General features: G+C 44.8%; 38 non-coding genes across 38 annotated transcripts; all 38 read right to left on the bottom strand.

Annotated features, from left to right (window-relative positions):
- Positions 1–10,669: 10,669 nt before the first annotated feature.
- LOC130468788 (5S ribosomal RNA) lies at positions 10,670–10,788 on the bottom strand. The gene has a single exon (XR_008929173.1). It is a non-coding gene; the product is annotated as a 5S ribosomal RNA (ribosomal RNA).
- A 214-nt stretch (positions 10,789–11,002) lies between these two features.
- LOC130468711 (5S ribosomal RNA) lies at positions 11,003–11,121 on the bottom strand. The gene has a single exon (XR_008929096.1). It is a non-coding gene; the product is annotated as a 5S ribosomal RNA (ribosomal RNA).
- Positions 11,122–11,340: 219 nt separating this feature from the next.
- Positions 11,341–11,459, bottom strand: LOC130468609 (5S ribosomal RNA). Its single transcript, XR_008928994.1, has one exon. It is a non-coding gene; the product is annotated as a 5S ribosomal RNA (ribosomal RNA).
- Positions 11,460–11,673: 214 nt separating this feature from the next.
- LOC130468843 (5S ribosomal RNA) lies at positions 11,674–11,792 on the bottom strand. The gene has a single exon (XR_008929228.1). It is a non-coding gene; the product is annotated as a 5S ribosomal RNA (ribosomal RNA).
- Positions 11,793–12,012: 220 nt separating this feature from the next.
- Positions 12,013–12,131, bottom strand: LOC130468635 (5S ribosomal RNA). The gene has a single exon (XR_008929020.1). It is a non-coding gene; the product is annotated as a 5S ribosomal RNA (ribosomal RNA).
- A 214-nt stretch (positions 12,132–12,345) lies between these two features.
- LOC130468870 (5S ribosomal RNA) lies at positions 12,346–12,464 on the bottom strand. The gene has a single exon (XR_008929255.1). It is a non-coding gene; the product is annotated as a 5S ribosomal RNA (ribosomal RNA).
- Positions 12,465–12,678: 214 nt separating this feature from the next.
- LOC130468739 (5S ribosomal RNA) lies at positions 12,679–12,797 on the bottom strand. The gene has a single exon (XR_008929124.1). It is a non-coding gene; the product is annotated as a 5S ribosomal RNA (ribosomal RNA).
- Positions 12,798–13,011: 214 nt separating this feature from the next.
- LOC130468796 (5S ribosomal RNA) lies at positions 13,012–13,130 on the bottom strand. The gene has a single exon (XR_008929181.1). It is a non-coding gene; the product is annotated as a 5S ribosomal RNA (ribosomal RNA).
- Positions 13,131–13,349: 219 nt separating this feature from the next.
- Positions 13,350–13,468, bottom strand: LOC130468608 (5S ribosomal RNA). The gene has a single exon (XR_008928993.1). It is a non-coding gene; the product is annotated as a 5S ribosomal RNA (ribosomal RNA).
- A 219-nt stretch (positions 13,469–13,687) lies between these two features.
- On the bottom strand, positions 13,688–13,806 carry LOC130468723 (5S ribosomal RNA). The gene has a single exon (XR_008929108.1). It is a non-coding gene; the product is annotated as a 5S ribosomal RNA (ribosomal RNA).
- A 214-nt stretch (positions 13,807–14,020) lies between these two features.
- Positions 14,021–14,139, bottom strand: LOC130468787 (5S ribosomal RNA). Its single transcript, XR_008929172.1, has one exon. It is a non-coding gene; the product is annotated as a 5S ribosomal RNA (ribosomal RNA).
- A 215-nt stretch (positions 14,140–14,354) lies between these two features.
- Positions 14,355–14,473, bottom strand: LOC130468710 (5S ribosomal RNA). Its single transcript, XR_008929095.1, has one exon. It is a non-coding gene; the product is annotated as a 5S ribosomal RNA (ribosomal RNA).
- Positions 14,474–14,692: 219 nt separating this feature from the next.
- On the bottom strand, positions 14,693–14,811 carry LOC130468607 (5S ribosomal RNA). The gene has a single exon (XR_008928992.1). It is a non-coding gene; the product is annotated as a 5S ribosomal RNA (ribosomal RNA).
- A 214-nt stretch (positions 14,812–15,025) lies between these two features.
- LOC130468842 (5S ribosomal RNA) lies at positions 15,026–15,144 on the bottom strand. The gene has a single exon (XR_008929227.1). It is a non-coding gene; the product is annotated as a 5S ribosomal RNA (ribosomal RNA).
- A 219-nt stretch (positions 15,145–15,363) lies between these two features.
- Positions 15,364–15,482, bottom strand: LOC130468795 (5S ribosomal RNA). Its single transcript, XR_008929180.1, has one exon. It is a non-coding gene; the product is annotated as a 5S ribosomal RNA (ribosomal RNA).
- A 219-nt stretch (positions 15,483–15,701) lies between these two features.
- LOC130468606 (5S ribosomal RNA) lies at positions 15,702–15,820 on the bottom strand. Its single transcript, XR_008928991.1, has one exon. It is a non-coding gene; the product is annotated as a 5S ribosomal RNA (ribosomal RNA).
- Positions 15,821–16,039: 219 nt separating this feature from the next.
- On the bottom strand, positions 16,040–16,158 carry LOC130468722 (5S ribosomal RNA). The gene has a single exon (XR_008929107.1). It is a non-coding gene; the product is annotated as a 5S ribosomal RNA (ribosomal RNA).
- A 214-nt stretch (positions 16,159–16,372) lies between these two features.
- Positions 16,373–16,491, bottom strand: LOC130468605 (5S ribosomal RNA). The gene has a single exon (XR_008928990.1). It is a non-coding gene; the product is annotated as a 5S ribosomal RNA (ribosomal RNA).
- A 221-nt stretch (positions 16,492–16,712) lies between these two features.
- Positions 16,713–16,831, bottom strand: LOC130468794 (5S ribosomal RNA). Its single transcript, XR_008929179.1, has one exon. It is a non-coding gene; the product is annotated as a 5S ribosomal RNA (ribosomal RNA).
- A 219-nt stretch (positions 16,832–17,050) lies between these two features.
- Positions 17,051–17,169, bottom strand: LOC130468603 (5S ribosomal RNA). The gene has a single exon (XR_008928988.1). It is a non-coding gene; the product is annotated as a 5S ribosomal RNA (ribosomal RNA).
- Positions 17,170–17,388: 219 nt separating this feature from the next.
- On the bottom strand, positions 17,389–17,507 carry LOC130468721 (5S ribosomal RNA). The gene has a single exon (XR_008929106.1). It is a non-coding gene; the product is annotated as a 5S ribosomal RNA (ribosomal RNA).
- Positions 17,508–17,721: 214 nt separating this feature from the next.
- Positions 17,722–17,840, bottom strand: LOC130468602 (5S ribosomal RNA). The gene has a single exon (XR_008928987.1). It is a non-coding gene; the product is annotated as a 5S ribosomal RNA (ribosomal RNA).
- Positions 17,841–18,055: 215 nt separating this feature from the next.
- On the bottom strand, positions 18,056–18,174 carry LOC130468678 (5S ribosomal RNA). The gene has a single exon (XR_008929063.1). It is a non-coding gene; the product is annotated as a 5S ribosomal RNA (ribosomal RNA).
- Positions 18,175–18,388: 214 nt separating this feature from the next.
- Positions 18,389–18,507, bottom strand: LOC130468869 (5S ribosomal RNA). The gene has a single exon (XR_008929254.1). It is a non-coding gene; the product is annotated as a 5S ribosomal RNA (ribosomal RNA).
- Positions 18,508–18,721: 214 nt separating this feature from the next.
- Positions 18,722–18,840, bottom strand: LOC130468849 (5S ribosomal RNA). The gene has a single exon (XR_008929234.1). It is a non-coding gene; the product is annotated as a 5S ribosomal RNA (ribosomal RNA).
- A 214-nt stretch (positions 18,841–19,054) lies between these two features.
- LOC130468688 (5S ribosomal RNA) lies at positions 19,055–19,173 on the bottom strand. The gene has a single exon (XR_008929073.1). It is a non-coding gene; the product is annotated as a 5S ribosomal RNA (ribosomal RNA).
- Positions 19,174–19,392: 219 nt separating this feature from the next.
- Positions 19,393–19,511, bottom strand: LOC130468601 (5S ribosomal RNA). The gene has a single exon (XR_008928986.1). It is a non-coding gene; the product is annotated as a 5S ribosomal RNA (ribosomal RNA).
- Positions 19,512–19,730: 219 nt separating this feature from the next.
- On the bottom strand, positions 19,731–19,849 carry LOC130468720 (5S ribosomal RNA). Its single transcript, XR_008929105.1, has one exon. It is a non-coding gene; the product is annotated as a 5S ribosomal RNA (ribosomal RNA).
- A 215-nt stretch (positions 19,850–20,064) lies between these two features.
- LOC130468681 (5S ribosomal RNA) lies at positions 20,065–20,183 on the bottom strand. Its single transcript, XR_008929066.1, has one exon. It is a non-coding gene; the product is annotated as a 5S ribosomal RNA (ribosomal RNA).
- Positions 20,184–20,397: 214 nt separating this feature from the next.
- LOC130468600 (5S ribosomal RNA) lies at positions 20,398–20,516 on the bottom strand. The gene has a single exon (XR_008928985.1). It is a non-coding gene; the product is annotated as a 5S ribosomal RNA (ribosomal RNA).
- A 214-nt stretch (positions 20,517–20,730) lies between these two features.
- Positions 20,731–20,849, bottom strand: LOC130468873 (5S ribosomal RNA). The gene has a single exon (XR_008929258.1). It is a non-coding gene; the product is annotated as a 5S ribosomal RNA (ribosomal RNA).
- A 214-nt stretch (positions 20,850–21,063) lies between these two features.
- On the bottom strand, positions 21,064–21,182 carry LOC130468599 (5S ribosomal RNA). Its single transcript, XR_008928984.1, has one exon. It is a non-coding gene; the product is annotated as a 5S ribosomal RNA (ribosomal RNA).
- A 216-nt stretch (positions 21,183–21,398) lies between these two features.
- LOC130468677 (5S ribosomal RNA) lies at positions 21,399–21,517 on the bottom strand. Its single transcript, XR_008929062.1, has one exon. It is a non-coding gene; the product is annotated as a 5S ribosomal RNA (ribosomal RNA).
- Positions 21,518–21,731: 214 nt separating this feature from the next.
- LOC130468868 (5S ribosomal RNA) lies at positions 21,732–21,850 on the bottom strand. Its single transcript, XR_008929253.1, has one exon. It is a non-coding gene; the product is annotated as a 5S ribosomal RNA (ribosomal RNA).
- Positions 21,851–22,064: 214 nt separating this feature from the next.
- Positions 22,065–22,183, bottom strand: LOC130468708 (5S ribosomal RNA). Its single transcript, XR_008929093.1, has one exon. It is a non-coding gene; the product is annotated as a 5S ribosomal RNA (ribosomal RNA).
- A 214-nt stretch (positions 22,184–22,397) lies between these two features.
- On the bottom strand, positions 22,398–22,516 carry LOC130468598 (5S ribosomal RNA). The gene has a single exon (XR_008928983.1). It is a non-coding gene; the product is annotated as a 5S ribosomal RNA (ribosomal RNA).
- Positions 22,517–22,735: 219 nt separating this feature from the next.
- On the bottom strand, positions 22,736–22,854 carry LOC130468597 (5S ribosomal RNA). The gene has a single exon (XR_008928982.1). It is a non-coding gene; the product is annotated as a 5S ribosomal RNA (ribosomal RNA).
- A 219-nt stretch (positions 22,855–23,073) lies between these two features.
- LOC130468596 (5S ribosomal RNA) lies at positions 23,074–23,192 on the bottom strand. The gene has a single exon (XR_008928981.1). It is a non-coding gene; the product is annotated as a 5S ribosomal RNA (ribosomal RNA).
- Positions 23,193–23,379: the final 187 nt, after the last annotated feature.

The following is a 23,379-nucleotide window of genomic DNA, read 5'->3' as shown; positions in this document are numbered from 1 at the left end:
TACCTTAAGGGCGATTCTAGTTGGTCAATCTTAAGGCAGATCCGGACGTCCTGTGGACTATCTACGGAGGGACGACACTTGGAGTCCTAAAGACTTGTTCTTGTTCGGTTCGGGCGCAGCTAGGGAGGGCACGCTACAAAGTGTATGCATCTAAATTATGCTATATGATTATGTGTAAATAATATGTTTCCTGGCTTTATGGTTTTTCCGCATGATTTATGTTTATTCATATGTATCATAACCTAACAGTGGTATCACGAGCCTCTTATTATTTTCATAATCTAAATTGCATGAACATGGTTAAATTTTACAAATTTGCAAAGAATTAAAGGGGTGATTAATTTTCGTAATTAATTGCAAATTGCGTTTATTTAATTATATGTACGCAGTTTTTCGGCAGTTTCTTCATTACTCATCCAAATCGAGTGATTTTTGTGTCAATTCCGCATGTAAAAGGCATTCTTAAATTTTGACAAAAGTAGTATTTTTCGGCCGAACCCAAAATTCCCAAATTCGAAGCCTAACTATGACTTTTCGGAGGTTTTAGTTTTTCGAACGCAAAAGTTTGTAAATTTAAGATGTTAAATTAAGTATTTGCGATTCTTGTTGATAAATCTTGAGTTTTTGATTGACCTAATGTATATGTTTAACAATTATGAATGCCTAGACTTGTTAATTATACAACCTAATTTGTAATTATGATTAATTTGTTGAAATTCGAATAATTTAGAATTGATTTGTTTTTCATAATTAATTAATAATTTAATTAGGTACCCATGATTAAAATCCACCATAAAAATTGTTAATTTATGTTAAATTTTTAATTTTTATGACCTAGATTTGAATCCATGTTAATCGGAAATTAATTGATTAATAAATTTTCGATTTTTCGCCCTAAAATTATGAAATTAATATGTTGTATTAATTCGTCATTAATTTTAAATTTTAAATTTTTATGAAAACGCTCATGAATGTTGCACGCACAAAGCAATGGAAGCTACGTGTTACCCTTAAGGGGTGTTGTATAGTGCGGGCACGCGACGACGAGCAAGGGAGCTCGTCGCCCGTGCGGTACGAATGCAGCGAGCAACATAGCGTGGCGCGCGCGCGAAGCAAAGGAGATGGCCGTGTGTGCTATGCGATGGGCGAGGGCGAGGGGCAAGGCAAGCGAACAGTCGCGTGTGGGCAGCAAGCGAGCTGCGCCACAGCGCGCACTGCCTTGCGAGGGTGAGCAGCAGCAGACGCGACACAGCACAAAGGCTGCGCGCATCGTGGCCAGCGATGGCTGCGTGTGCGTGTGGCCTATGGTTGTGCGTTGCGTGGTGATGTGCGTACCTTGTGTTATGATTAAATCGTTTTAAATTTTAATTTGAGATTTTCAGTTCATGTAATTTAAATTAATTTTAAAATTAATAATTTAAATTGTTTTCTTGGATTTTAATTTTGAATATTATAATTATTATAAATTTTAATTTATTCTAATTATTTTACTAAAATTAAAAACATTGATTTAATTTAAATCCAACTGAAAAATAAATTAAATAAGTGGATTCAATTATAAATTTATATGAGCTTTAAATTTTAATTAAATTCGTATGTTTCCGGTTAGACTAGAAGTACATTTTTATGTTTAAAATTAGTAAAGCATATGAATTTATTGGTTTAAGTGGGAGAAATTTTAGTCATAAACTCTTGATTAGGTCTACAAATCCTTTAAGGTTAAACAACTTGATTAGAATTAATAAGGACTGAATAATTGGTAGATTATTGGTGCCCTTGATTAATTGCTGCAAATATTTATATGATGCATAACGTGTTTTACTAACCAGCTATGTGGGCCATTCATGATAATGAATGGGTGAATGGTATATATATTGTATATGTACTGTTTTGCAGGTTATGAAGTGACTAGTATGGCCCAAATAGGATAGAAAATATGGTCTGCGTACCATTAATTTGAATGTAATTGGTCTAAAGCACCAAATTTGTTTTTCAATTAAAATAAGGTCTGCGTACCATCAAATAGTTGTAATTAGTTTAATTATAGCTTATCCTATTTGAAGAAAATGGCGCCTCCCACGGAGATTTTCAAGACGGACTTTGAAGTTGAAGCTTCAAGATGAAGTCGGGCCATACTAGATCACATTTATCTTATGCATGTTTTAAGTTATTTATTGCTTTTAAATATGTCTTAAATATGCATGAGATCGAAGCTTGATTATGTTGCATTATTAAGGATTTTAGTTCACTTAAAATCTAACCAACATAGTAAGAGCCTTAAGTTCCAAACTTAAAAATTGAGTTAAAAGGTGCCATGCCAAAATAACACTTACTTGGATATCCTTTTTTAATGGATCTTAGTAATAGTTTTCGGCCATAGCGAGGTGTTACTTATCGATACTAAAGGGGTAAGGTACACAAATAATTATGAGTACATGTTAGTTTTGGTGAAACTCAACGATATAAGTAAGGAGTCCTTTTATGTCGTGGAAAAATCGATAGGTTTACCTAATAAATTCTTAGACGTACCTATCAACCAAGAGTAGTTTCTAGACTATTAGCAAAAGGCTTTTGCTTACCTAAAAGATTTTAGAATTAAGTCTAAATACATAATGTGCTTAATTCTTCAATGGTTTTTAGGATCTTGGAATCATTTTATTCACACCTGCCGGAACACATAACTTGAATAAAATGCTTAATGAACATTGAATTATGCATGTATGCTAGAATTTAAGTTTATTAAGAGAAATTGTGAACGATTATTTATTTGTTTATTCTTTTCAATTGTAGTTTTAATTATGGCAAACAACAATTCATTCAATATTCGATCAATTCTCGAAAAGGAGAAGTTGAGCGGGAAAAACTTCCTTGACTGGCAAAGGAACTTGCAAATAGTTCTTATGCAGGAAGAAAAGGAGTATGTCCTGGAAGAGGCGATGCCCGAAGCCGCAGGCGAAGGGGTCACTCAGGCAGCCCTCAATCGTTGGATTGATGCCAACAAGGATGTGAAATGTCTAATGCTTGCAACCATGAGTGCAGATCTACAGAAAACGTTCATCAACTCAGATGCTTTTACGATCATCAGTGAGTTAAAGAACATGTTCCAAGATCTGGCTCGGGTCGAAAGATTCGAGACTCATAGGCAAATTCTTGAGACCAAGCTTAAGAAAGGCGAGCCCGTAAGTCCACATGTTCTCAAAATGATTGGACTCATTGAGAATATGAGTCGGCTGGATCAGCAATTCTCTCAGGAAATGGCTGTAGACACCATCCTCCATTCTCTTCATAACGGGTATGATCAATTCAAACTGAACTACAGTATGAATAGTCTGGACAAAACGCTCACTGAGCTTCACGGTATGCTGAAGACCGCTGAAAAGACGCTCAAAAGTGATAAGCAAGATGTGCTTATGGTGCGTGGGGGCAAGTTCAAGAAATCTGGAAAGAAGAGGGATGCTAAGAAAGGTGGCAACAAGGCCAGCCCAACTAAGCAAACTGGCGCCAAGTCTGAAAAGAGGAAGGTCAGTCAACCCACTTCTGAATCCGAATGCTTCTACTGCAAGAAGAAGGGGCATTGGAAGAGAGATTTCTTAAAGCTAAAGGAAGATCAGAAGAACGGAACAGTCGTTCCATCTTCAGGTATTTTCGTTATAGACTGTACACTTGTTAATTCAACTTCTTGGGTATTAGATACTGGTTGTGGCTCACACTTATGTTCCAATTCACAGGGACTAAGAAGAAGTAGAAAGTTAAGCAAGGGTGAAGTCGACCTACGAGTGGGAAATGGAGCACGGATTGCTGCATTAGCTGTAGGAACTTATTATTTGTCGTTTCCCTCTGGGCTAGTTTTGGAACTGGAAGAATGTTTCCATGTTCCAAGTCTTACTAAAAACATCATTTCTATTTCTTGCTTAGATGCTAAGGGATTTTCCTTTTTAATAAAAGACAATAGTTGTTCGTTTTATTTTAAAGAGATGTTTTATGGATCTGCTAGATTAGTCAATGGACTTTATTTATTAGATCACGACAAACAAGTTTATAACATAAATACCAAAAAGGCCAAAAAGGATGATTCAGATCTCACCTATCTGTGGCATTGTCGATTAGGCCATATTAACTTGAAACGCATGGAAAGACTTCAAAAGGAAGGAATTCTAGAACCATTTGACTTAGAGGATTATGGCAAGTGCTAATCATGTTTACTTGGCAAAATGACAAAGCAACCTTTCTCTAAAGTTGGAGAAAGAGCAACTGAACTATTGGGTTTAATCCATACAGATGTATGTGGACCAATGAGTACAAATGCTAGGGGTGGTTTCAGCTACTTTATCACTTTCACTGATGACTTCAGTAGATATGGTTATGTCTACCTAATGAAGCATAAGTCTGAATCCTTTGACAAATTCAAGGAATTTCAGAGTGAAGTAGAGAATCAATTAGGCAAGAAGATTAAGGCACTGCGGTCTAATAGAGGCGGTGAATATCTGAGCTATGAATTTGATGACCATCTGAAAGAATGTGGAATTCTATCAGAATTAACTCCTCCTGGAACACCACAATGGAACGGTGTGTCAGAACGGAGGAACAGAACCTTGCTAGACATGGTTAGATCAATGATGGGTCAGGCCGAACTTCCAATAGAATTTTGGGGACATGCACTAAATACAGCCGCACTCACTATAAATAGAGCTCCGTCTAAAGCTGTTGAAAAGACTCCATATGAGTTATGGTTTGGAAAGCCTCCAAAAAGTGTATTTTCTTAAGATTTGGGGATGTGAAGTATACGCCAAACGATTAATTTCAGACAAACTTCATCCAAAATCTGACAAATGTATCCTTGTGGGCTATCCAAAGGAAACAAAGGGGTATTACTTCTACAATACATCTGAGAACAAGGTGTTTGTTGCTCGAGATGGTATCTTTTTGGAAAAGGATCACATTTCCAAAATGACAAGTGGGAGAAAAGTAGACCCTCGAAGAAATTCGAGTCGAACAACAAACTCTAGAGAATGCTCAAGATGACATTCAGGATGAAACTCAGAGATCTTTAGAAGTTTCTGGTGAGAATCATGGACAATCTAGAGATATAACCCCGCGTAGATCGCAGAGATATAGATCTCAACCGGAAAGGTACTTAGGTATTTTGACGAACGAGAGCTATGACGTTCTATTACTTGAAAGTGATGAACCTGCGACTTACAAACAAGCTATGACGAGCCCTAGCTCCAAGCAATGGCATGAAGCCATGCAATCTGAATTAGACTCCATGTCTGAAAACCAAGTATGGGATTTGGTCGATTTGCCAGATGGCTACCAAGCCATTGGAAGCAAATGGGTTTTCAAACTGAAAAAGGACAAGGATGGGAAACTTGAAGTTTTCAAAGCTAGATTGGTTGCAAAAGGTTACAGGCAAGTGCACGGTGTGGATTACGATGAAACCTTTTTACCAGTTGCAATGCTAAAGTCTATTCGGATAATGTTAGCAATCGCTACATATTACGATTACGAAATATGGCAGATGGATGTCAAAACCGCTTTCTTAAACGGCGTTTTAACAGAAACTGTGTTTATGACACAGCCTGAGGGTTTTGAGGATCCAAAGAATGCTAAAAAGGTATGCAAGCTAAAGAAATCAATCTACGGATTGAAGCAGGCATCCAGGAGCTGGAATATACGTTTTGATGAAGCAGTCAGTGACTTTGGTTTTATCAAGAACGCAGACGAATCTTGTGTATACAAGAAGGTCAGTGGGAGCAAAATTGCTTTTCTAGTATTATATGTCGACGACATATTACTTATCGGAAATGACATTCCTATGTTGAACTCTGTCAAGATTTGGCTTGGGAAATGTTTTTCGATGAAGGATCTAGGAGAAGCACAGTACATATTGGGCATCAAGATTTACAGAGATAGATCTAAAAGGATGATTGGACTTAGTCAAAGCACTTATATCAATAAAGTACTTGATAGGTTCAAGATGGCAGACTCCAAGCGAGGCTACCTACCCATGTCTCATGGAATGACTCTAAGCAAGACTCAGTGCCCAAAAACACTTGATGAGCGTAGACGAATGAATGGGATTCCGTATGCATCATTGATTGGTTCAATAATGTATGCTATGATATGTACACGCCCGGATGTTGCGTATCCACTCAGTGCTACGAGCAGATACCAGTCAGACCCAAGAGAGGCACATTGGACTGCTGCCAAGAATATTCTGAAGTACCTGAAAAGGCACAAAGATGACTTCCTGGTCTATGGTGGAGATGATGAATTAATTGTTAAAGGTTATACGGACGCAAGTTTCCAAACCGACAAAGATGATTTCAGATCACAGTCTGGGTTTGTCTTCTGCCTCAAAGGAGGTGCAGTAAGCTGGAAAAGTGCTAAGCAAAGCACCATTGCGGATTCTACAACTGAAGCGGAGTACATTGTTGCACATGAAGCAGCAAAGGAAGCTATATGGCTAAGGAAGTTCATAGGTGAACTTGGTGTAGTCCCCTCCATTAAAGGACCAATAGCCCTGTATTGTGATAATAACGGAGCTATTGCACAGGCAAAGGAGCCTAGACACCACCAAAGAGTCAAGCATGTACTTCGTAGATTTCACCTTCTACGAGAGTTCGTTGAAAGAAAAGAAGTCGAGATAAGCAACATTGGAACTGATGACAACATATCAGATCCATTGACTAAACCTCTGCCGCAGGCGAAGCACAACTCGCACACTGCAGCTATGGGAATCAAGCATATTGGAGAATGGCTTTGATGTCCTTGTTTGATGTTTTAAAGTTTTAGAGTTTAATACTTTGTAAAACATTATTGGTTAATCATTCACAATAAATGAATAGAATTCATTTTCCATTTAATTTGTGGTTTATTAAATGATGAGTCCTTTCAATTTGACGAAATATTCAAGATAGACCGTCAGGACCAGTCCTGTGACTAAGAAATGTCTATCAAGTGAACTTGAATGTCAAAAGTTGAAAATGGTCCCTGGTCGGAGTTTTCTATAAAATTGGACGCATAGAAAACGTTAGACGACTAGAATGCAAGATGACTAGTAGTTCTGTTTCTTGAACTATGTGGACATGGCAATGTCATAATCATTTGCATAGATACTTACTTTGGGAAGACTAGTATCGGACAGACCTATGAAACTTTACTGTAAGAGATGAAAATCTGTCATAAGTAAATTTCATTAAAATTATTAGACACTAAATCCTCAATACCCGAGTGATTTGAGATTACTTGTTTGAGAACTGGTTACTTTGACGTTGACCAAGCGTCGCACCGTAAAAGGAGGCTATAAAGGCAACTCTCAGGTAATCACCTATCAAACGAAGTCTAATCTCAAGATCACAAGATTGGGATTGTCCTCCCATAAATCGGGATGAGATGCTTAAAAGTTGTACAAGGCCACTCGGAGAGCTAGAAACTGTAAAATGCATGGCCGTGCTCGGATGAATCATAGGCTATGATTATATGTTTATTTGATCAGTTGAACTCTGAAACCAAGAAACACCTCTGGACATAATAAGGATGACAACTCTTACCTTATGTTCAAGAGCAAGCATCGAGCGACAAAGGAATTAGGTAATGCACACTTGTCCCTAAGGACAGGTGAGTGACTGAAGGAAATAGTGCCCTTGGTCCAAGTATGCATATAATATTAAGTCTAATAAATGAGGTTCAGTATTAATTAACAAGTTAATAATTCAGTGAGATCAAGTGAGCTGAATGCCTAGCTAGAGGCCGCTTCAGTTCAAGTGGAATTAATTATAATAATCCACAGCTTACTCTTGACTGAACCCGTAGGGTCACACAAATAGTACGTAGACGGATCAAGTATTTAATGGCATTAAATACTCCATCTATGGATATTCGGAATCGACGGATCTTGGTTCCAGTGGGAGCTGAGATCGTCAAAGGCAAGCAAATGAATACTCCGGAAACGATGATATTGCCGGAAACGGAAATATGGATCGTATCGGAAATATAAATATTATCCAAGTCGTAGATGTTGCCGGAAACGGAAACATGGTACGTATCGGAAAATATTAATGGAAATGGAAATATTGCCGGAATCGGAAATATTGCCGGAAACGGAAATATTGTCTGAATCGGAAATATTATCGGAATCGAAAAATAATTCCGGAAACGGAAATATTAAATATTTGTTCGAAACGGAAATGTTAAATATTGTTCGTATCGGAAATGAATTCCGGAATCGGGAAATTAATCGGAAGCGCGTCGTACGAATTAGCATCGGACGAGCTTGCTAGACGAAGGCCCAGCACGAAGCCAGGCCCACGTCCAGCAAGGGAAACGCGCGCCATAACACGCCAGCCCAAGGTTGCGCCAGGCCCACCGCAAGGCAGGCCCAGCGCGCGCCCAAGGCTGCGGCAGTCGTGGGCTCCGTGGCAATTGGGCTGCGTTGCTCGGGCTGTGCGCGCACGCACATGGCGCCCCTCGTGGGCTGTTGTGAGTGCGTGTGTGTTTGTGTTCACATACGAAACCTAAAGCGTATAGGATTCGTTTAATGATTAAATTCCTAATCCTAAAAGATAAATTAATTAAATAAGAGTTCTACTAGGATTCTAATTTAATTAATTCGTATCCTAGTAGGATTCCAATTCTCTTTCCATACCCCTATAAATATGTGGCCTGGGTTCACAATTTATAACGAGTTTTTCAATTATTCAAAGTGACATTTTTGAGAGCAAAAATTCAGTCATATTATTTCCCTATAATACCCGAAAATTATAGTACCTTAAAGGCGATTCTAGTTGGTCAATCTTAAGGCAGATCCGGACGTGCTGTGGACTATCTACGGAGGGACGACACTTGGAGTCCTAAAGACTTGTTCTTGTTCGGTTCGGGCGCAGCTAGGGAGGGCACGCTACAAAGTGTATGCATCTAAATTATGCTATATGATTATGTGTAAATAATATGTTTCCTGGCTTTATGGTTTTTCCGCATGATTTATGTTTATTCATATGTATCATAACCTAACAGTGGTATCACGAGCCTCTTATTATTTTCATAATCTAAATTGCATGAACATGGTTAAATTTTACAAATTTGCAAAATTAAAGGGGTGATTAATTTTCGTAATTAATTGCGAATTGCGTTTATTTAAATATATGTACGCAGTTTTTCGGCAGTTTCTTCATTACTCATCCAAATCGAGTGATTTTTGTGTCAATTCCGCATGTTAAAGGCATTCTAAAATTTTGACAAAAGTAGTATTTTTCGGCCGAACCCAGAATTCCCAAATTCGAAGCCTAACTATGACTTTTCGGAGGTTTTAGTTTTTCGAACGCAAAAGTTTGTAAATTTAAGATGTTAAATTAAGTATTTGCGATTCTTGTTGATAAATCTTGAGTTTTTGATTGACCTACTGTATATGTTTAACAATTATGAATGCCTAGACTTGTTAATTATACAACCTAATTTGTAATTATGATTAATTTGTTGAAATTCGAATAATTTAGAATTGATTTGTTTTTCATAATTAATTAATAATTTAATTAGGTACCCATGATTAAAATCCACCATAAAAATTGTTAATTTATGTTAATCGGAAATTAATTGATTAACAAATTTTCGATTTTTCGCCCTAAAATTATGAAATTAATATGTTTTATTAATTCGTCATTAATTTTAAATTAAAAATTTTAAATTTTTATGAAAACGCTCATGAATGTTGCACGCACAAAGCAATGGAAGCTACGTGTTACCCTTAAGGGGTGTTGTATAGTGCGGGCACGCGACGACGAGAAAGGGAGCTCGTCGCCCGTGCGGTACGAATGCAGCGAGCAACAAAGCGTGGCGCGGGCGCGAAGTAAAGGAGCTGGCCATGTGTGCTATGCGATGGGCGAGGGCGAGGGGCAAGGCAAGCGAGCATTCGCGTGTGGGCAGCAAGCGAGCTGCGCCACAGCGCACACTGCCTCGCGCAGCGAGCGCTAGCTCGCGTGCAGTGCCTTGCGAGGGTGAGCAGCAGCAGACACGACACAGCACAGAGGATGCGCGCATCGTGGCCAGCGATGGCTGCGTGTGCGTGTGGCCTATGGCTGTGCGTTGCGTGGTGATGTGCGTACCTTGTGTTACGATTAAATCGTTTTAAATTTTAATTTGAGATTTTCAGTTCATGTAATTTTAATTAATTTTAAAATTAATAATTTAAATTGTTTTCTTGGATTTTAATTTTAAATATTATAATTATTATAAATTTTAATTTATTCTAATTATTTTAAACAATATGTTTCCTGACATTATGGTTTTTCCGCATGATTTATGTTTATTCATATGTATCATAACCTAACAGTGGTATCACGAGCCTCTTATTATTTTCATAATCTAAATTGCATGAACATGGTTAAATTTTACAAATTTGCAAAGAATTAAAGGGGTGATTAATTTTCGTGCTGGTATCTGGTGCATTAGTGCTGGTATGATCGCACCCAAACACTTACTGCGCCCAAACCCGACCCGACCCGACCCCCTTTTCTGTTCGGAATGCCGTAACTTTGCACCCGGTTCTCGGAACTCCGCCGTTCTTTTTCCAAGTTCCTTATTTCTCGACCACCTACGCTCCGCAACCTCGTTTGACCTCGGAAAAAAGGCACCGTCGTCGAAAAAAATAAAAAAACGGAATTTGGCGAAAAAAAGGGTGCAACACGAGGACTTCCCAGTAGGTCACCCATCCTAGTACTACTCTCGCCCAAGCACGCTTAACTGGGGAGTTCTGATGGGATCCGGTGCATTAGTGCTGGTATGATCGCACCCAAACACTTACTGCGCTCATTTCATTATAACCCAAACCCGACCCGACCCCCTTTTCTGTTCGGAATGCCGTATCTTTGCGCCCGGTTCTCGGAACTCCGCCGTTCTTTTTCCAAGTTCCTTATTTCTCGACCACCTACGCTCCGCAACCTCGTTTGACCTCGGAAAAAAGGCACCGTCGTCGAAAAAAATAAAAAAACGGAATTTGGCGAAAAAAAGGGTGCAACACGAGGACTTCCCAGGAGGTCACCCATCCTAGTACTACTCTCGCCCAAGCACGCTTAATTGCGGAGTTCTGATGGGATCCGGTGCATTAGTGCTGGTATGATCGCACCCAAACACTTACTGCGCTCATTTCATTATAACCCAAACCCGACCCGACCCGACCCCCTTTTCTGTTCGGAATGCCGTAAATTTGCGTCCGGTTCTCGGAACTCCGCCGTTCTTTTTCCAAGTTCCTTATTTCTCGACCACCTACGCTCCGCAACCCTCGTTTGACCTCGGAAAAAAGGCACCGTCGTCGAAAAAAATAAAAAACGGAATTTGGCGAAAAAAAGGGTGCAACACGAGGACTTCCCAGGAGGTCACCCATCCTAGTACTACTCTCGCCCAAGCACGCTTAACTGCGGAGTTCTGATGGGATCCGGTGCATTAGTGCTGGTATGATCGCACCCAAACACTTACTGCGCTCATTTCATTATAACCGAAACCCGACCCGACCCCCTTTTCTGTTCGGAATGCCGTAAATTTGCGCCCGGTTCTCGGAACTCCGCCGTTCTTTTTCCAAGTTCCTTATTTCTCGACCACCTACGCTCCGCAACCCCGTTTGACCTCGGAAAAAAGGCACCGTCGTCGGAAAAAAATAAAAAACGGAATTTGGCGAAAAAAGGGGTGCAACACTAGCACTTCCCAGGAGGTCACCCATCCTAGTACTACTCTCGCCCAAGCACGCTTAACTGCGGAGTTCTGATGGGATCCGGTGCATTAGTGTTGGTATGATCGCACCCAAACACTTGCTGCGCTCATTTCATTATAACCCAAACCCGACCCGACCCGACCCCCTTTTCTGTTCGGAATGCCGTAAATTTGCGCCCGGTTCTCGGAACTCCGCCGTTCTTTTTCCAAGTTCCTTATTTCTCGACCACCTACGCTCCGCAACCTCGTTTGACCTCGGAAAAAAGGCACCGTCGTCGGAAAAAAATAAAAAAACGGAATTTGGCGAAAAAAAGGGTGCAACACGAGGACTTCCCAAGAGGTCACCCATCCTAGTACTACTCTCGCCCAAGCACGCTTAACTGCGGAGTTCTGATGGGATCCGGTGCATTAGTGCTGGTATGATCGCACCCAAACACTTACTGCGCTCATTTCATTATAACCGAAACCCGACCAGACCCCCTTTTCTGTTCGGAATGCCGTAACTTTGCGCCCGGTTCTCGGAACTCCGCCGTTCTTTTTCCAAGTTCCTTATTTCTCGACCACCTACGCTCCGCAACCTCATTTGACCTCGGAAAAAAGGCACCGTCGTCGGAAAAAAATAAAAAACGGAATTTGGCGAAAAAAAGGGTGCAACACGAGGACTTCCCAGGAGGTCACCAATCCTAGTACTACTCTCGCCCAAGCACGCTTAACTGGGGAGTTCTGATGGGATCCGGTGCATTAGTGCTGGTATGATCGCACCCAAACACTTACTGCGCTCATTTCATTATAACCCAAACCCGACCCGACCCCCTTTTCTGTTCGGAATGCCGTAACTTTGCGCCCGGTTCTCGGAACTCCGCCGTTCTTTTTCCAAGTTCCTTATTTCTCGACCACCTACGCTCCGCAACCTCGTTTGACCTCGGAAAAAAGGCACCGTCGTCGGAAAAAAATAAAAAACGGAATTTGGCGAAAAAAAGGGTGCAACACGAGGACTTCCCAGGAGGTCACCCATCCTAGTACTACTCTCGCCCAAGCACGCTTAACTGGGGAGTTCTGATGGGATCCGGTGCATTAGTGCTGGTATGATCGCACCCAAACACTTACTGCGCTCATTTCATTATAACCGAAACCCGACCTGACCCCCTTTTCTGTTCGGAATGCCGTAACTTTGCGCCCGGTTCTCGGAACTCCGCCGTTCTTTTTCCAAGTTCCTTATTTCTCGACCACCTACGCTCCGCAACCTCGTTTGACCTCGGAAAAAAGGCACCGTCGTCGAAAAAAATAAAAAAACGGAATTTGGCGAAAAAAAGGGTGCAACACCAGGACTTCCCAGGAGGTCACCCATCCTAGTACTACTCTCACCCAAGCACGCTTAACTGCGGAGTTCTGATGGGATCCGGTGCATTAGTGCTGGTATGATCGCACCCAAACACTTACTGCGCTCATTTCATTATAACCCAAACCCGACCCGACCCGACCCCCTTTTCTGTTCGGAATGCCGTAAATTTGCGCCCGGTTCTCGGAACTCCGCCGTTCTTTTTCCAAGTTCCTTATTTCTCGACCACCTACGCTCCGCAACCCTCGTTTGACCTCGGGAAAAAGGCACCGTCGTCGAAAAAAATAAAAAACGGAATTTGGCGAAAAAAAGGGTGCAACACGAGGACTTCCCAGGAGGTCACCCATCCTAGTACTACTCTCGCCCAAGCACGCTTAACTGCGGAGTTCTGATGGGATCCGGTGCATTAGTGCTGGTATGATCGCACCCAAACACTTACTGCGCTCATTTCATTATAACTCAAACCCGACCCGACCCGACCCCCTTTTCTGTTCGGAATGCCGTAAATTTGCGCCCGGTTCTCGGAACTCCGCCGTTCTTTTTCCAAGTTCCTTATTTCTCGACCACCTACGCTCCGCAACCTCATTTGACCTCGGAAAAAAGGCACCGTCGTCGGAAAAAAATAAAAAACGGAATTTGGCGAAAAAAAGGGTGCAACACGAGGACTTCCCAGGAGGTCACCCATCCTAGTACTACTCTCGCCCAAGCACGCTTAACTGGGGAGTTCTGATGGGATCCAGTGCATTAGTGCTGGTATGATCGCACCCAAACACTTACTGCGCTCATTTCATTATAACCGAAACCCGACCCGACCCCCTTTTCTGTTCGGAATGCCGTAACTTTGCGCCCGGTTCTCGGAACTCCGCCGTTCTTTTTCCAAGTTCCTTATTTCTCGACCACCTACGCTCCGCAACCTCGTTTGACCTCGGAAAAAAGGCACCGTCGTCGAAAAAAATAAAAAAACGGAATTTGGCGAAAAAAAGGGTGCAACACGAGGACTTCCCAGTAGGTCACCCATCCTAGTACTACTCTCGCCCAAGCACGCTTAACTGGGGAGTTCTGATGGGATCCGGTGCATTAGTGCTGGTATGATCGCACCCAAACACTTACTGCGCTCATTTCATTATAACCCAAACCCGACCCGACCCCCTTTTCTGTTCGGAATGCCGTATCTTTGCGCCCGGTTCTCGGAACTCCGCCGTTCTTTTTCCAAGTTCCTTATTTCTCGACCACCTACGCTCCGCAACCTCGTTTGACCTCGGAAAAAAGGCACCGTCGTCGAAAAAAATAAAAAAAACGGAATTTGGCGAAAAAAAGGGTGCAACACGAGGACTTCCCAGGAGGTCACCCATCCTAGTACTACTCTCGCCCAAGCACGCTTAATTGCGGAGTTCTGATGGGATCCGGTGCATTAGTGCTGGTATGATCGCACCCAAACACTTACTGCGCTCATTTCATTATAACCCAAACCCGACCCGACCCGACCCCCTTTTCTGTTCGGAATGCCGTAAATTTGCGTCCGGTTCTCGGAACTCCGCCGTTCTTTTTCCAAGTTCCTTATTTCTCGACCACCTACGCTCCGCAACCCTCGTTTGACCTCGGAAAAAAGGCACCGTCGTCGAAAAAAATAAAAAACGGAATTTGGCGAAAAAAAGGGTGCAACACGAGGACTTCCCAGGAGGTCACCCATCCTAGTACTACTCTCGCCCAAGCACGCTTAACTGCGGAGTTCTGATGGGATCCGGTGCATTAGTGCTGGTATGATCGCACCCAAACACTTACTGCGCTCATTTCATTATAACCGAAACCCGACCCGACCCCCTTTTCTGTTCGGAATGCCGTAAATTTGCGCCCGGTTCTCGGAACTCCGCCGTTCTTTTTCCAAGTTCCTTATTTCTCGACCACCTACGCTCCGCAACCCCGTTTGACCTCGGAAAAAAGGCACCGTCGTCGGAAAAAAATAAAAAACGGAATTTGGCGAAAAAAGGGGTGCAACACTAGCACTTCCCAGGAGGTCACCCATCCTAGTACTACTCTCGCCCAAGCACGCTTAACTGCGGAGTTCTGATGGGATCCGGTGCATTAGTGTTGGTATGATCGCACCCAAACACTTGCTGCGCTCATTTCATTATAACCCAAACCCGACCCGACCCGACCCCCTTTTCTGTTCGGAATGCCGTAAATTTGCGCCCGGTTCTCGGAACTCCGCCGTTCTTTTTCCAAGTTCCTTATTTCTCGACCACCTACGCTCCGCAACCTCGTTTGACCTCGGAAAAAAGGCACCGTCGTCGAAAAAAATAAAAAAACGGAATTTGGCGAAAAAAAGGGTGCAACACCAGGACTTCCCAGGAGGTCACCCATCCTAGTACTACTCTCACCCAAGCACGCTTAACTGCGGAGTTCTGATGGGATCCGGTGCATTAGTGCTGGTATGATCGCACCCAAACACTTACTGCGCTCATTTCATTATAACCGAAACCCGACCCGACCCGACCCCCTTTTCTGTTCGGAATGCCGTAAATTTGCGCCCGGTTCTCGGAACTCCGCCGTTCTTTTTCCAAGTTCCTTATTTCTCGACCACCTACGCTCCGCAACCCTCGTTTGACCTCGGGAAAAAGGCACCGTCGTCGAAAAAAATAAAAAACGGAATTTGGCGAAAAAAAGGGTGCAACACGAGGACTTCCCAGGAGGTCACCCATCCTAGTACTACTCTCGCCCAAGCACGCTTAACTGCGGAGTTCTGATGGGATCCGGTGCATTAGTGCTGGTATGATCGCACCCAAACACTTACTGCGCTCATTTCATTATAACTCAAACCCGACCCGACCCGACCCCCTTTTCTGTTCGGAATGCCGTAAATTTGCGCCCGGTTCTCGGAACTCCGCCGTTCTTTTTCCAAGTTCCTTATTTCTCGACCACCTACGCTCCGCAACCTCATTTGACCTCGGAAAAAAGGCACCGTCGTCGGAAAAAAATAAAAAACGGAATTTGGCGAAAAAAAGGGTGCAACACGAGGACTTCCCAGGAGGTCACCCATCCTAGTACTACTCTCGCCCAAGCACGCTTAACTGGGGAGTTCTGATGGGATCCAGTGCATTAGTGCTGGTATGATCGCACCCAAACACTTACTGCGCTCATTTCATTATAACCGAAACCCGACCCGACCCCCTTTTCTGTTCGGAATGCCGTAACTTTGCGCCCGGTTCTCGGAACTCCGCCGTTCTTTTTCCAAGTTCCTTATTTCTCGACCACCTACGCTCCGCAACCTCGTTTGACCTCGGAAAAAAGGCACCGTCGTCGAAAAAAATAAAAAAACGGAATTTGGCGAAAAAAAGGGTGCAACACGAGGACTTCCCAGGAGGTCACCCATCCTAGTACTACTCTCGCCCAAGCACGCTTAACTGCGGAGTTCTGATGGGATCCGGTGCATTAGTGCTGGTATGATCGCACCCAAACACTTACTGCGCTCATTTCATTATAACCCAAACCCGACCCGACCCGACCCCCTTTTCTGTTCGGAATGCCGTAAATTTGCGCCCGGTTCTCGGAACTCCGCCGTTCTTTTTCCAAGTTCCTTATTTCTCGACCACCTACGCTCCGCAACCCTCGTTTGACCTCGGAAAAAAGGCACCGTCGTCGAAAAAAAATAAAAAAACGGAATTTGGCGAAAAAAAGGGTGCAACACCAGGACTTCCCAGGAGGTCACCCATCCTAGTACTACTCTCACCCAAGCACGCTTAACTGCGGAGTTCTGATGGGATCCGGTGCATTAGTGCTGGTATGATCGCACCCAAACACTTACTGCGCTCATTTCATTATAACCCAAACCCGACCCGACCCGACCCCCTTTTCTGTTCGGAATGCCGTAACTTTGCGCCCGGTTCTCGGAACTCCGCCGTTCTTTTTCCAAGTTCCTTATTTCTCGACCACCTACGCTCCGCAACCCTCGTTTGACCTCGGGAAAAAGGCACCGTCGTCGAAAAAAATAAAAAACGGAATTTGGCGAAAAAAAGGGTGCAACACGAGGACTTCCCAGGAGGTCACCCATCCTAGTACTACTCTCGCCCAAGCACGCTTAACTGCGGAGTTCTGATGGGATCCGGTGCATTAGTGCTGGTATGATCGCACCCAAACACTTACTGCGCTCATTTCATTATAACTCAAACCCGACCCGACCCGACCCCCTTTTCTGTTCGGAATGCCGTAAATTTGCGCCCGGTTCTCGGAACTCCGCCGTTCTTTTTCCAAGTTCCTTATTTCTCGACCACCTACGCTCCGCAACCTCATTTGACCTCGGAAAAAAGGCACCGTCGTCGGAAAAAAATAAAAAACGGAATTTGGCGAAAAAAAGGGTGCAACACGAGGACTTCCCAGGAGGTCACCCATCCTAGTACTACTCTCGCCCAAGCACGCTTAACTGGGGAGTTCTGATGGGATCCAGTGCATTAGTGCTGGTATGATCGCACCCAAACACTTACTGCGCTCATTTCATTATAACCGAAACCCGACCCGACCCCCTTTTCTGTTCGGAATGCCGTAACTGTGCGCCCGGTTCTCGGAACTCCGCCGTTCTTTTTCCAAGTTCCTTATTTCTCGACCACCTACGCTCCGCAACCTCGTTTGACCTCGGAAAAAAGGCACCGTCGTCGAAAAAAATAAAAAAACGGAATTTGGCGAAAAAAAGGGTGCAACACGAGGACTTCCCAGGAGGTCACCCATCCTAGTACTACTCTCGCCCAAGCACGCTTAACTGCGGAGTTCTGATGGGATCCGGTGCATTAGTGCTGGTATGATCGCACCCAAACACTTACTGCGCTCATTTCATTATAACCGAAACCCGACCCGACCCCCTTTTCTGTTCGGAATGCCGTAAATTTGCGCCCGGTTCTCGGAACTCCGCCGTTCTTTTTCCAAGTTCCTTATTTCTCGACCACCTACGCTCCGCAACCTCGTTTGACCTCGGAAAAAAGGCACCGTCGTCGAAAAAAAATAAAAAAACGGAATTTGGCGAAAAAAAGGGTGCAACACGAGGACTTCCCAGGAGGTCACCCATCCTAGTACTACTCTCGCCCAAGCACGCTTTACTGCGGAGTTCTGATGGGATCCGGTGCATTAGTGCTGGTATGATCGCACCCAAACACTTACTGCGCTCATTTCATTATAACCGAAACCCGACCATACCCCCTTTTCTGTTCGGAATGCCGTAACTTTGCGCCCGGTTCTCGGAACTCCGCCGTTCTTTTTCCAAGTTCCTTATTTCTCGACCACCTACGCTCCGCAACCTCATTTGACCTCGGAAAAAAGGCACCGTCGTCGGAAAAAAATAAAAAACGGAATTTGGCGAAAAAAAGGGTGCAACACGAGGACTTCCCAGGAGGTCACCAATCCTAGTACTACTCTCGCCCAAGCACGCTTAACTGGGGAGTTCTGATGGGATCCGGTGCATTAGTGCTGGTATGATCGCACCCAAACACTTACTGCGCTCATTTCATTATAACCCAAACCCGACCCGACCCCCTTTTCTGTTCGGAATGCCGTAACTTTGCGCCCGGTTCTCGGAACTCCGCCGTTCTTTTTCCAAGTTCCTTATTTCTCGACCACCTACGCTCCGCAACCTCGTTTGACCTCGGAAAAAAGGCACCGTCGTCGGAAAAAAATAAAAAACGGAATTTGGCGAAAAAAAGGGTGCAACACGAGGACTTCCCAAGAGGTCACCCATCCTAGTACTACTCTCGCCCAAGCACGCTTAACTGGGGAGTTCTGATGGGATCCGTTGCATTAGTGCTGGTATGATCGCACCCAAACACTTACTGCGCTCATTTCATTATAACCGAAACCCGACCTGACCCCCTTTTCTGTTCGGAATGCCGTAACTTTGCGCCCGGTTCTCGGAACTCCGCCGTTCTTTTTCCAAGTTCCTTATTTCTCGACCACCTACGCTCCGCAACCTCGTTTGACCTCGGAAAAAAGGCACCGTCGTCGAAAAAAATAAAAAAACGGAATTTGGCGAAAAAAAGGGTGCAACACGAGGACTTCCCAGGAGGTCACCCATCCTAGTACTACTCTCACCCAAGCACGCTTAACTGCGGAGTTCTGATGGGATCCGGTGCATTAGTGCTGGTATGATCGCACCCAAACACTTACTGCGCTCATTTCATTATAACCCAAACCCGACCCGACCCGACCCCCTTTTCTGTTCGGAATGCCGTAAATTTGCGCCCGGTTCTCGGAACTCCGCCGTTCTTTTTCCAAGTTCCTTATTTCTCGACCACCTACGCTCCGCAACCCTCGTTTGACCTCGGGAAAAAGGCACCGTCGTCGAAAAAAATAAAAAACGGAATTTGGCGAAAAAAAGGGTGCAACACGAGGACTTCCCAGGAGGTCACCCATCCTAGTACTACTCTCGCCCAAGCACGCTTAACTGCGGAGTTCTGATGGGATCCGGTGCATTAGTGCTGGTATGATCGCACCCAAACACTTACTGCGCTCATTTCATTATAACTCAAACCCGACCCGACCCGACCCCCTTTTCTGTTCGGAATGCCGTAAATTTGCGCCCGGTTCTCGGAACTCCGCCGTTCTTTTTCCAAGTTCCTTATTTCTCGACCACCTACGCTCCGCAACCTCGTTTGACCTCGGAAAAAAGGCACCGTCGTCGGAAAAAAATAAAAAACGGAATTTGGCGAAAAAAAGGGTGCAACACGAGGACTTCCCAGGAGGTCACCCATCCTAGTACTACTCTCGCCCAAGCACGCTTAACTGGGGAGTTCTGATGGGATCCAGTGCATTAGTGCTGGTATGATCGCACCCAAACACTTACTGCGCTCATTTCATTATAACCGAAACCCGACCCGACCCCCTTTTCTGTTCGGAATGCCGTAACTTTGCGCCCGGTTCTCGGAACTCCGCCGTTCTTTTTCCAAGTTCCTTATTTCTCGACCACCTACGCTCCGCAACCTCGTTTGACCTCGGAAAAAAGGCACCGTCGTCGAAAAAAATAAAAAAAACGGAATTTGGCGAAAAAAAGGGTGCAACACGAGGACTTCCCAGGAGGTCACCCATCCTAGTACTACTCTCGCCCAAGCACGCTTAACTGCGGAGTTCTGATGGGATCCGGTGCATTAGTGCTGGTATGATCGCATCCAAACACTTACTGCGCTCATTTCATTATAACCCAAACCCGACCCGACCCCCTTTTCTGTTCGGAATGCCGTAACTTTGCGCCCGGTTCTCGGAACTCCGCCGTTCTTTTTCCAAGTTCCTTATTTCTCGACCACCTACGCTCCGCAACCTCGTTTGACCTCGGAAAAAAGGCACCGTCGTCGAAAAAAATAAAAAAACGGAATTTGGCGAAAAAAAGGGTGCAACACGAGGACTTCCCAGGAGGTCACCCATCCTAGTACTACTCTCGCCCAAGCACGCTTAACTGCGGAGTTCTGATGGGATCCGGTGCATTAGTGCTGGTATGATCGCACCCAAACACTTACTGCGCTCATTTCATTATAACCGAAACCCGACCCGACCCCCTTTTCTGTTCGGAATGCCGTGAATTTGCGCCCGGTTCTCGGAACTCCGCCGTTCTTTTTCCAAGTTCCTTATTTCTCGACCACCTACGCTCCGCAACCTCATTTGACCTCGGAAAAAAGGCACCGTCGTCGGAAAAAAATAAAAAACGGAATTTGGCGAAAAAAAGGGTGCAACACGAGGACTTCCCAGGAGGTCACCCATCCTAGTTCTACTCTCGCCCAAGCACGCTTAACTGGGGAGTTCTGATGGGATCCAGTGCATTAGTGCTGGTATGATCGCACCCAAACACTTACTGCGCTCATTTCATTATAACCGAAACCCGACCCGACCCCCTTTTCTGTTCGGAATGCCGTAACTTTGCGCCCGGTTCTCGGAACTCCGCCGTTCTTTTTCCAAGTTCCTTATTTCTCGACCACCTACGCTCCGCAACCTCGTTTGACCTCGGAAAAAAGGCACCGTCGTCGAAAAAAATAAAAAAACGGAATTTGGCGAAAAAAAGGGTGCAACACGAGGACTTCCCAGGAGGTCACCCATCCTAGTACTACTCTCGCCCAAGCACGCTTAACTGCGGAGTTCTGATGGGATCCGGTGCATTAGTGCTGGTATGATCGCACCCAAACACTTACTGCGCTCATTTCATTATAACCGAAACCCGACCCGACCCCCTTTTCTGTTCGGAATGCCGTAAATTTGCGCCCGGTTCTCGGAACTCCGCCGTTCTTTTTCCAAGTTCCTTATTTCTCGACCACCTACGCTCCGCAACCTCGTTTGACCTCGGAAAAAAGGCACCGTCGTCGAAAAAAAATAAAAAAAACGGAATTTGGCGAAAAAAAGGGTGCAACACGAGGACTTCCCAGGAGGTCACCCATCCTAGTACTACTCTCGCCCAAGCACGCTTTACTGCGGAGTTCTGATGGGATCCGGTGCATTAGTGCTGGTATGATCGCACCCAAACACTTACTGCGCTCATTTCATTATAACCGAAACCCGACCATACCCCCTTTTCTGTTCGGAATGCCGTAACTTTGCGCCCGGTTCTCGGAACTCCGCCGTTCTTTTTCCAAGTTCCTTATTTCTCGACCACCTACGCTCCGCAACCTCATTTGACCTCGGAAAAAAGGCACCGTCGTCGGAAAAAAATAAAAAACGGAATTTGGCGAAAAAAAGGGTGCAACACGAGGACTTCCCAGGAGGTCACCAATCCTAGTACTACTCTCGCCCAAGCACGCTTAACTGGGGAGTTCTGATGGGATCCGGTGCATTAGTGCTGGTATGATCGCACCCAAACACTTACTGCGCTCATTTCATTATAACCCAAACCCGACCCGACCCCCTTTTCTGTTCGGAATGCCGTAACTTTGCGCCCGGTTCTCGGAACTCCGCCGTTCTTTTTCCAAGTTCCTTATTTCTCGACCACCTACGCTCCGCAACCTCGTTTGACCTCGGAAAAAAGGCACCGTCGTCGGAAAAAAATAAAAAACGGAATTTGGCGAAAAAAAGGGTGCAACACGAGGACTTCCCAGGAGGTCACCCATCCTAGTACTACTCTCGCCCAAGCACGCTTAACTGCGGAGTTCTGATGGGATCCGTTGCATTAGTGCTGGTATGATCGCACCCAAACACTTACTGCGCTCATTTCATTATAACCGAAACCCGACCCGACCCCCTTTTCTGTTCGGAATGCCGTAACTTTGCGCCCGGTTCTCGGAACTCCGCCGTTCTTTTTCCAAGTTCCTTATTTCTCGACCACCTACGCTCCGCAACCTCGTTTGACCTCGGAAAAAAGGCACCGTCGTCGAAAAAAATAAAAAAACGGAATTTGGCGAAAAAAAGGGTGCAACACGAGGACTTCCCAGGAGGTCACCCATCCTAGTACTACTCTCGCCCAAGCACGCTTAACTGCGGAGTTCTGATGGGATCCGGTGCATTAGTGCTGGTATGATCGCACCCAAACACTTACTGCGCTCATTTCATTATAACCCAAACCCGACCCGACCCGACCCCCTTTTCTGTTCGGAATGCCGTAAATTTGCGCCCGGTTCTCGGAACTCCGCCGTTCTTTTTCCAAGTTCCTTATTTCTCGACCACCTACGCTCCGCAACCCTCGTTTGACCTCGGAAAAAAGGCACCGTCGTCGAAAAAAATAAAAAACGGAATTTGGCGAAAAAAAGGGTGCAACACGAGGACTTCCCAGGAGGTCACCCATCCTAGTACTACTCTCGCCCAAGCACGCTTAACTGCGGAGTTCTGATGGGATCCGGTGCATTAGTGCTGGTATGATCGCACCCAAACACTTACTGCGCTCATTTCATTATAACTCAAACCCGACCCGACCCGACCCCCTTTTCTGTTCGGAATGCCGTAAATTTGCGCCCGGTTCTCGGAACTCCGCCGTTCTTTTTCCAAGTTCCTTATTTCTCGACCACCTACGCTCCGCAACCTCGTTTGACCTCGGAAAAAAGGCACCGTCGTCGGAAAAAAATAAAAAACGGAATTTGGCGAAAAAAAGGGTGCAACACGAGGACTTCCCAGGAGGTCACCCATCCTAGTACTACTCTCGCCCAAGCACGCTTAACTGCGGAGTTCTGATGGGATCCGGTGCATTAGTGCTGGTATGATCGCACCCAAACACTTACTGCGCTCATTTCATTATAACCGAAACCCGACCCGACCCCCTTTTCTGTTCGGAATGCCGTAACTTTGCGCCCGGTTCTCGGAACTCCGCCGTTCTTTTTCCAAGTTCCTTATTTCTCGACCACCTACGCTCCGCAACCTCGTTTGACCTCGGAAAAAAGGCACCGTCGTCGAAAAAA

This window comes from Spinacia oleracea, chromosome 2 (genome assembly GCF_020520425.1).
Source record: "Spinacia oleracea cultivar Varoflay chromosome 2, BTI_SOV_V1, whole genome shotgun sequence".
Classification (NCBI taxonomy): Eukaryota; Viridiplantae; Streptophyta; class Magnoliopsida; order Caryophyllales; family Amaranthaceae; genus Spinacia; species Spinacia oleracea.
Note: the sequence above shows the minus strand (reverse complement) of the source record. Positions and strands in the feature narration are given on the sequence as shown.